Source organism: Peromyscus eremicus, chromosome 8a (assembly GCF_949786415.1).
Source record: "Peromyscus eremicus chromosome 8a, PerEre_H2_v1, whole genome shotgun sequence".
In the NCBI taxonomy this organism is placed as follows: Eukaryota; Metazoa; Chordata; class Mammalia; order Rodentia; family Cricetidae; genus Peromyscus; species Peromyscus eremicus.
The window spans coordinates 62,408,682-62,418,082 of NC_081423.1; positions in this window are offsets into that span (position 1 = coordinate 62,408,682).

A 9,401-nucleotide genomic window follows, 5' to 3' on the forward strand; every position below is an offset into this window, starting at 1 on the left:
TCGCTCTGTAGACCAGGCTGGCCTCAAACTCACAGAGATCCATCTGCCTCTGCCTCCTGAGTGCTGGGATTAAAGGTGTGCATCTTAATAAACGAAATTATGTTAATACATCATTTTAGTAAGGATCTCTCAATTTATGTTAATTACTTTGTTTTTTAAATTAAAATGTAAATTACTTGCTGTTTTTTAATGTTTATTTTATGCTATGAAAATGATGCAATCTCACCTTATTGGTGGTGGTGGTTTTTTTCACTCTTTTGGGGCTCCCGCCACCCAGCTACACAGCAAGCCACAGAGTCAGAGTAAAATTTACAGAAGTAAGAGAACGGGAAAAGCCCAGAGGCAAAAGGAAAGTTAAGGAAAGCTGGCTTGAAATAAGCCAAGCTAAGGCTGGGCATTCATAATTAAGAATAAGCCTCTGTGTGTGATTTATTTGAGAGCTGGGTGGCGGGCCCCCCAAAAGAATAAAAGAGTGAAAACCCCCAAAACATATTGGAGTTCAAAATGATTGTAGCCAAAGAGCTGACTGCCAGCATAGCACCACCTTTGGCCCTGGGGCTGCTGATGGACAGACAGTGATGGTTCCAGAAGACTTTCAAAGGAGCTGAGTGGCCGGCAGCTACGGGCTGGCAATGTCCGACTGAGAGCAAGCCTCGAAGCCGATCTTAGAGCTGCAGAAGAAATTTCCAAAGAGCACCATGGACCAGTCAAAGAGGGTTCAGCATTCAGAGCCAACTGTAACGGTGAGAAAACTCACTAAGGGGTGGAGGACCTTGTAAGCCGCCTGAAGGTTTTAAAAATCTTCCTTTTCAGCTTTCGTCTGCTCTCCCCTCCCCCACCCTTCTTTTTCTTCTTCTCGTTTATTTATTTGGACTGAAGAGATGGCTCAGTGGCTAAGACTACCAGCTGCACTTGCAGAAGACTTGGGTTCAGTTCTCAGCACCCACACAGCAGCTCACAATTCCAGTCCTAGAACATGCCATGCCCTCTTCTGGTCTCCTTGGGCACCAGGAATGTACGTGATACACAGACATGCATCCAGACAAAACAGTCATATACATAAAAATAAATCTTTTTTTTTTTGGTTTTTCAAGACAGGGTTTCTCTGTGTAGCTTTGCGCCTTTCCTGGAACTCACTTGGTAGCCCAGGCTGGCCTCGAACTCGCAGAGATCCGCCTGGCTCTGCCTCCTGAGTGCTGGGATTAAAGGCGTGCGCCACCACCACCCGGCATAAATCGTTTTTAAAAGATGTATTTATTGTTATTTTATGCATGTGTTTATCTGAATATAGCTGTGTACACCACATGTCTGCCTGTTGCACAAGGAGACCAGAACGGGGCGTCAGATCCCTGGGGCTGGAGTTGTAGACAATTATGCGTCGCTATAAGGAGGGTGCTGGGAAGTATATCCAAGTCCTCTGCAAGAGCAGCCGGTACTTAGAGCTGAGCCAGCTTTCCAGCCCTTGTCCGCTCTTATTTTAAGGAACAATGAACCATTTTTAAGTCAGACTATAACACTAAAGTGGGTTGTATACAACCAGCATCCATGCCAGGGATGGTGACCCACTTTTGATCCCAGCACTAGGGAGACAGAGGCTGGCAGACCTCTGTGAAGTCAAGGTCTGCTTGGTCTACTTAGTGAGTTCTGTAAGAGGCCCCCAGACAACGGACTCCATGGTGTACCATTCAGGCCATAAAACTCAGCACGTAGACAGCACCATCTGCCAAAATGAAAACAAAGACCTAATCCATCAAAGTCCATGGTTCTGGGAAAGTCCCTAAATGTACTAACCATGCTTTTTGGCATCAGTAGTTCTGCTCCTGACTAACTGTTCTTGTTAACTGAAGTATGTTAACCCAGGGTGTGTGTGTGTGTGTGTGTGTGTGTGTGTGTGTGTGTGTGTGTGTGTTTACTTAAAAGATCACCCCGAGAAGGGCTCAGGGCTGCACTGGGATCCCGAACATCCAGTGTAGCCACTAGCCAGCTAATTAAGACTTTCTATTGCCTTAAATCCGTGTTTGAGTAGTCCTCTCTGGTGGATACTTCACAACTCCAGGACAGCCAGGACAACATAGAGAGACCCTGTGTAACAAAACAAACAAGTGAAACCCCCCAAAACAAACAAACAAGCAACCAGCACCATGACCACCTCAATGCATGGACAGAGAGAACTTGAAAACTCTTCAAAGCAAAACCCATCACGTTCACTGTTTGAACGTGGTCTAACCCTCGACAGCTGCCTGAATCCTGAGGTAACTTTGCATCTGTCAGCACATCAGAGGGTGAACACTGCACTGCCTGCAGCCACGTGACTCATCCCAAAGAACCCGATCGTCTCTATGACAACACCAAGTGCAGGTCAGCTTCAATAGCTAAGCCTTTACCTCCTCCACACGCTCACCAGACCTCTTGGAAACAAGTCAGTGACCACTTCATGAAGCATCTGGACTGCTTTGCATGAGGAAAAGGCTCCTACATCCATCAAGGTACAGGAAACACTTTCCAAGGATTTGTCAAATCCTAAAGCATGGATTTTTTTAAATAAATCTTTTTAAAAATAACTTATTTATTTTCATTTTATTTGCATCAGTGTTTTGCCTGAACGTATATCTTGTGTGAGGATGTCAGACCCTGGAGTTACAGACAGTTGTGAGCTGCCACATGGGTGCTGGGAATTGAACCTGGGTCCTCTGGAAGAGCAATCAGTGCTCTTAACCACTGAGCCATCTCTCCAGCCCCAAAGCATAGATTTTTTTTTTTTATACTCCAGGAATAAACATTTATTTCCCATAGGCAAAAAACTACGTTGGTTGCAATGATCCTTATTTTGACGAATAAGGAAGTGAGCCTAGTTATGAGTTACCGTTCACAGTCTGAAACCACACTTTTGTGTGTACACCAGCCAAACAGCTGCTGCTGCTCTCTGTGGTCTCCCACATGTTCTGCTCTTGGGTCTGGTGTGTGGCTGTTCTAGCTATGACCTTGAAGCACCGCCCCTAATGAGGTAGCAGGTAACCGTTACACCTGCCTATGACCTTGAAGTGCATGCCCCTGGGGTATGGCCGCTCTGGGTCCCTCAAGACCTGGGATGCACGTGTGCAGGCTCTCTCTTGGCTCCCTAGTGGTTTTGGATGTTGAAGACAGACCAGGCAGAAGAACGGCGTGGGACTGTACCTCAGCCTTCCAGGACCCTGCAATAATTCCTCTGTTCTGTATTGTGAGTTTTTTTTTTTTTCTCTAATAAATTCCTTTGCCCTTTAAGCAGACTCTGTGGATTGCTAGTGATATTTCTCCCATTACTTCGGCGTTGGCCTCTTTCTGAAAGTCCCGTGATTGGAGCCCTGCTGCTTCCTTCTCTCCCACTTTTCAGTTCCTCTGCAGCCGCAGCCACTCTCTGCCCATGGCATCATGGGTAGGCAAGAAAAAGACATTTGGGAGAAATCTTTGGCTGGGCCTTATGTTGCAATGCCAGGGGACAGCACAGGAGGGCATCTCCAGCTGGTCAGCCGAGCCTGGAGTTCTAGAAGGTTCTCTCTGATAATACGCAGCTTCTGTTGGGCAGGAAGCGGGGGTGAGGTCATGGGAGATTGAAATGTGACCAGTTTCATGGGTTTTTGCTTTCGTTGTGACGAACAGGAAAATGCTGCTGGGGGTGGGGTGTGAACGGCACAGCCTGGGTGTCTGGCCACGAGGAATGTGCGGCCTGTGAATGTGGGCACTGATAGCTGGCAGCGGCCACGGCTGTTTCCCGGAGTTCTTCCTCTTTTAATATTTGTATTTGTACGTGTGTGTGTGTGTGTGTGTGTGTGTGTGTGTGTGTGTGTGTGTGGTGGGTGAGTGTATCCTCGTGTGTGTGAGTACAGGTGTATGAATGTGACCACGGAGTGTCTGTGCTGGTCGGAGGACAGCCTTGGGTATCCGTCCTCTCCTGCCCCTTGTTTGAGGCAGGTGTCTGTTGTTTACCAGTGTGCCGCATATTCCAAGGGGGCTGGCCCTCAAGCTTCCAGTAGACTCCTGTCTCCATCTGCCATCTCACCATAGGACTGCCGTGGTTACAGACGCACACCATTGTGTCCAAGTTTTACGTGGGCTCTAAGGATCCAAACTCGGATCATCAGTCCTGTGTGGTCTGAACAATCTCTTCAATTTTTTTTTTTTTTTAAATTTTTAGAGGCAGAGTTTTGCTTGGGAGCCCAGGCTGGCTTCAACCTAATGGGCTATCTTCCTGCCTCAGCTCCCCAAGTGCTAGGGTTACAGGGATGAGCCACCAAGCTCATAACACTACCAGCTTTATCAAGACCGGTCACCATTAAGTATAGGTACAACCTGTGGTGATATTTTAATTGTGCTGAAATGTGATTTTATTTGTATGTTAATAAATAAAGTTTGTCTGGAGATCAGAGGTCATAGCGAGCCAGGAACAGAAGTCAGGCGATGGTAGCCCATGCCCTTAATCCAATCACGTGGCAGGCAGAGTCTCTGGGTGGTCAAGGACACAGCCAAGCATGGTGACATGAGCCTTTAATCTCAGTACCAACCATAGAGACCTGGAGGTCTGTATAGACAGGCAGTGACAACGAAGTCATGTGGCTGGGCTTAGAGCCAATGAGAAGGCAGAACAGGAAAGCAATAAAAACACAAGTCACACAGGAAGAAGCTCTCTCTCGTGTGGGAAACTAGGGCTTGGTGGTAAGCTAAAGGGTAGTCAGTGGCTCTTCGCTAATTCTCTGACCTCTTCAGCTATTACCCCTGTATTTGGCTCTGTGTTTCTTATTTACTAAGACTGTTTAGAATTTTATCTACAACAGCCCTCCTATCTGTCAATCACAATCCATCAGTTAGTCACAAGCTTCTCTCTGAATCACTGGGGGAGTGTTCTTTTTTTTTTTTTTTTTTTTTTTTTAAATTATTTATTTTTATTTTATTCGCATTGGTGCTTTAGCCTGTATGCCTGTATGTCTGTGTGAGAGTGTCAGATCTTGGAGTTACAGACAGTTGTGACCTGCCATGTGGGTGCTGGGAATTGAACCCGTGTCCTCTGGAAGAGCAGTCAGTGCTCTTAACCGCTGAGCCATCTCTCCAGCCCTGGGGGAGTGTTCTTACTCCTTTGGACTTGCTTAAACAGTCTCTCCTCCAAAGTAGGGTGGGGCTCTGTGGAGAGGCTGCACACAAACCATTTAAAATTCATCCAGGGGGCCGGAGAGGTGGCTCAGGGGTTAAGAGCACTGGCTGCTCCTCCAGATATCCAGAATTCAGTTCCCAATACCTACATGGCTGCTTGCAATATCTCTAACTCCTGTCCTAAGGGGTCCAATTCCCTCTTCTGGTCTCTTCGGGCACCAAACACATACACGGTGCACAGACATATATGCAGACAAAACACCCATGCACATTAAATAAATAAATAAATCTCATCTAACCTAGTATTGCCCAGGTGAAGTCACATGGGTACAGGCTGTGACTGAAAGAAGGTCACCTGTAATCAGAGTTGTGTCTTCGACGGCTATCATAACAACGTCCCTTGTGACCAGAGTGCAGTTCTCTGTACAATTCCCCTTCTCAAGGCCGCCAAGCTCAGTGGAAGCATCTGCCGACCGACCGACCAGCAGCTCTGCAGACAGTTGTCAAAGGGCACTCCCAGAAAGCCACTAGACAGGACTGGGGACGAAGCTGGGCGACAGAGTGCTTGCCTAGTCACAAAAGCCCTGGGTTTCAACGCCCAGCATTGCATAAAATAGGTGTGCTGGCACACTCGCATAAAATCCCAGCACTCTGGAGGTAGAAGCAGATCATCCTCAGCTATATAGCAAGTTCAAGGCCAGCCTGGTATACATGGGACCCCAAAAGGGGAAGTTGGGGGGGCTTTGCAGATGCTGCTGTCTCCTGCAGCTTTTTTGCTGCAGCCCTGGCTGACCCCCGCTGTGCTCCTCAACATGGCTCCTTTGAGCTGTTCACGGACAAAATTGCAAAGACAACAGAAAATGTCTGTGCTCTGGGCATTGGCAAGAAAGGATTTGGTTGTAAAGGGCCCTCCCTCCCTTCACATAATTACTTCAGGACTCAAGTGCCAGGGTGATGACTTCCCAGGCCATAATGACACTCACTGGTGGCAAGTCTATCTACGGTGAGACATTTGGTGATGATAACATCCTGAAGAATCTAGTCCTGGTACCTTGTTCATGGCAAATGCCAGACCAAACACGAATGGGCCCCAGGTTTTCATCTCACTGCTAAGCCTGAGCAACTGGTTGGATAGCAATCAAGTACTCTCTGGGAAGGCAAAGGAAGGTGTGAGCATCATGGAAGCCATGGAGTGCTTTGGGCCCAGGAATGACAGGACTGGCAAGATAGGTACCACTGCTGACCGTGGACAGTCTAATGACCACTGCTGACTGTGGACAGTTCTAATGCAACACCTCTGACCGTGGACAGCTCTAATGTACCACCTCTGAGTGTGGACAGCTCTAATGCGCCACTGCTGACCGTGGACAGCTCTAATGACCACTGCTGACCGTGGACAGTTCTAATACTCCACTGCTGACTGTGGACAGTTCTAATGACCACTACTGACTGTGGACAGTTCTAATGCACCACTGCTGACCGTGGACCGTTCTAATGACCACTACTGACCGTGGACAGTTCTAATACTCCACTGCTGACCGTGGACAGCTCTAATGACCACTGCTGACCGTGGACAGTTCTAATACTCCACTGCTGACTGTGGACAGTTCTAATGACCACTACTGACTGTGGACAGTTCTAATGCACCACTGCTGACCATGGACAGTTCTAATGACCACTGCTGACCGTGGACAGCTCTAATGACCACTGCTGACTGTGGACAGCTCTAATGACCACTGCTGACTGTGGACAACTCTAATACTCCACTGCTGACTGTGGACAGCTCTAATGCACCACTGCTGACCATGGACAGTTCTAATGACCACTGCTGACTGTGGACAGCTCTAATGACCACTGCTGACTGTGGACAACTCTAATACTCCACTGCTGACTGTGGACAACTCTAATGCACCACTGCTGACCATGGACAACTCTAATGCACCACTGCTGACTGTGGACAGTTCTAATGACCACTACTGACCGTGGACAGTTCTAATGACCACTACTGACCGTGGACAGCTCTAATGACCACTGCTGACTGTGGACAGCTCTAATGCTTTTGACTCTACAGCATCTTAACCATCAGATCATTCCTTCTGTAGCTCAGGAGAGAGCCCTCCACCCCAGCTGCTCGAAACATCCCATAATCTTTGTGCTTTCACAAAGACTGTAGTTCCTTAGATGTCTCATTTCCCTCATTCCCCTCCACATCTAGCTGGATTGAGGAGTAAGTTTGTGATTATAAATAAAAACTGAATAATAAAAAGGCCATTGTAGCTGGGCAGCAGTGGCGCACGCCTTTAATCCGAACACTGGGGAGGCAGAGCCAGGCAGATCTCTGTGAGTTCAAGGCCAGCCTGGTCTACAGAGCGAGATCCAGGACAGGCACCAAAACACAGAGAAACCCTGTCTCGAAAAACCAAAAAGAAAAAAGAAAAGAAAAAGAGAAAGTCCATGAGATGGTTCAGCAGGTAAAGGGGCCTGCCCCAAGCCAGACAACCTGAGCTCCATTCCCGGTTCCCGGGTAGGAGAGAACCCAACTCCTTCAAGTTGCCCTCTGACCACCACACATGTGCTATGGCATACATGAGGTTCCCCCATATATCAAAATGTAGTGAAAAATGTTCTTAAAAGAAAAAAAGAAGACTTAACAAAAGCTTCACTAACATTGTCAATGACATTTAGCACAGTGTTCAGCAGTATTTAACAGTGAATAACTCCTGACCCAGTGGCCTATAAGAGTTGAACCCCGAGCGGGGTGGTGGTGGCGCACGCCTTCAATCCCAGCATTGGGAGGCAGAGGCAGGCGGATCTCTGTGAGTTCGAGGAGAGCCTGGTCTACAAAGTGAGTTCCAGGAAAGGCGCAAAGCTACACAGAGAAACCCTGTCTCGAAAAACCAAAAAAGAGAAAAAAGAAAAAGAAAAGAAGAGTTGAATCCCTTTGATCTAATCTCATTTATAAAACAGGAGGGTGACCAGTGGTCAAGATGGCAGCCATGTTGGTTTGAACTGGCCTTGTTCTACCTGGCCTAATAATCTTCTTTCTTTATAGAAGCATACCGCTGTGAAATAAGCAGGCGTTCCCTGTGCGCATGCTCAGCATATAGGGTGTTAGCTTGGGAGCCAGAGCTCCAAGCTTCGGGTTAGAAAGTGAACAGGAAAAGTAGGGATTCCTGACAAAGCCATTGATGGTCTGACCAGTTCCCATCACCTTCATTCTGCCTTACTCCTTATTCTGTGATTTGGGCCCAGGATCTGAGTCCGTGTTCCAGCCTGCAGTGGCCACATGCCTGTCATGTTCATCTGGGCCCATCAAGTCTCCTTAACCTCGGCCGGGAAATGTTTTGGGAGTGGACATTCCTTTTTCTCTCCCAAATTCTCAGTCTTTTCCAAGAAAAAGGACACCGTTTCCACCCGGTGCAAAGTAGGATTCACTGTGGGGTGTCCCCAAAGCTGGAAGCAGCCTGCATAGACCAGGTCTGTTCCGCTGGAGAGGGGAGACAGAAGATGTCTGGAGAGACCTGGGAGGGGTGGAGGTGGGGGCTGCAATGGCCTGAGTGGCAGGAGGATCACTGATGCTTGATGGGAGGTCGGCTGGAGACTCATCACCCTGACTTTCCCTCTAGATGCCTCCTTCTTTTCTGCCTCTTTTCTCTCCAGTCCCACCCCTCTCCGGCCCCACCCCTCTCCGGCCCCGCCCCTCTCCGGCCCCACCCCTCTGTGGCTCCATCCCTCTCCGGCCCCACCCCTCTGTGGCCCCACCCCTCTCCGGCCCCGCCCCTCTCCGGCCCCGCCCCTCTCTGGCCCCACCCCTCTGTGGCTCCATCCCTCTCCGGCCCCGCCCCTCTCCCCCCTTGTGGTTGTACTTTATGGGCATTTCGGTGTCCTGTCCTGCCTCAGCCTGCACTCCCATCTAGCTGCTCCCTCATCTGCCCCACCTGCTCAAGTGTAGGTCTGAGGCTAACCACCTCCAGGTGTGGTCAAGGACCGTCACCCATGGAGTGCCTCAGCTCCCTACCACAGCCTGTCAGAACTGTGCCCAGCTGCTACGGCCCCTGACGTTATGACTCAAGAGTTCTGCTCAGGAAGGATCAAATACCCAACCCTAATTACTTAATTTAAAAAACAAAACAAAAACCAAACCAAAACAAAACAAAAAACCATTCTGTTAAAACAGCATGTGATTATTTTAAAGGCTTAGGAGGAAGCAGGAAAGCTGGCTACATGGTGGAAGAGGACCCAGTCCAGGAGGCCAGGGCTCCAGAGAGGCTAGAGAGGCT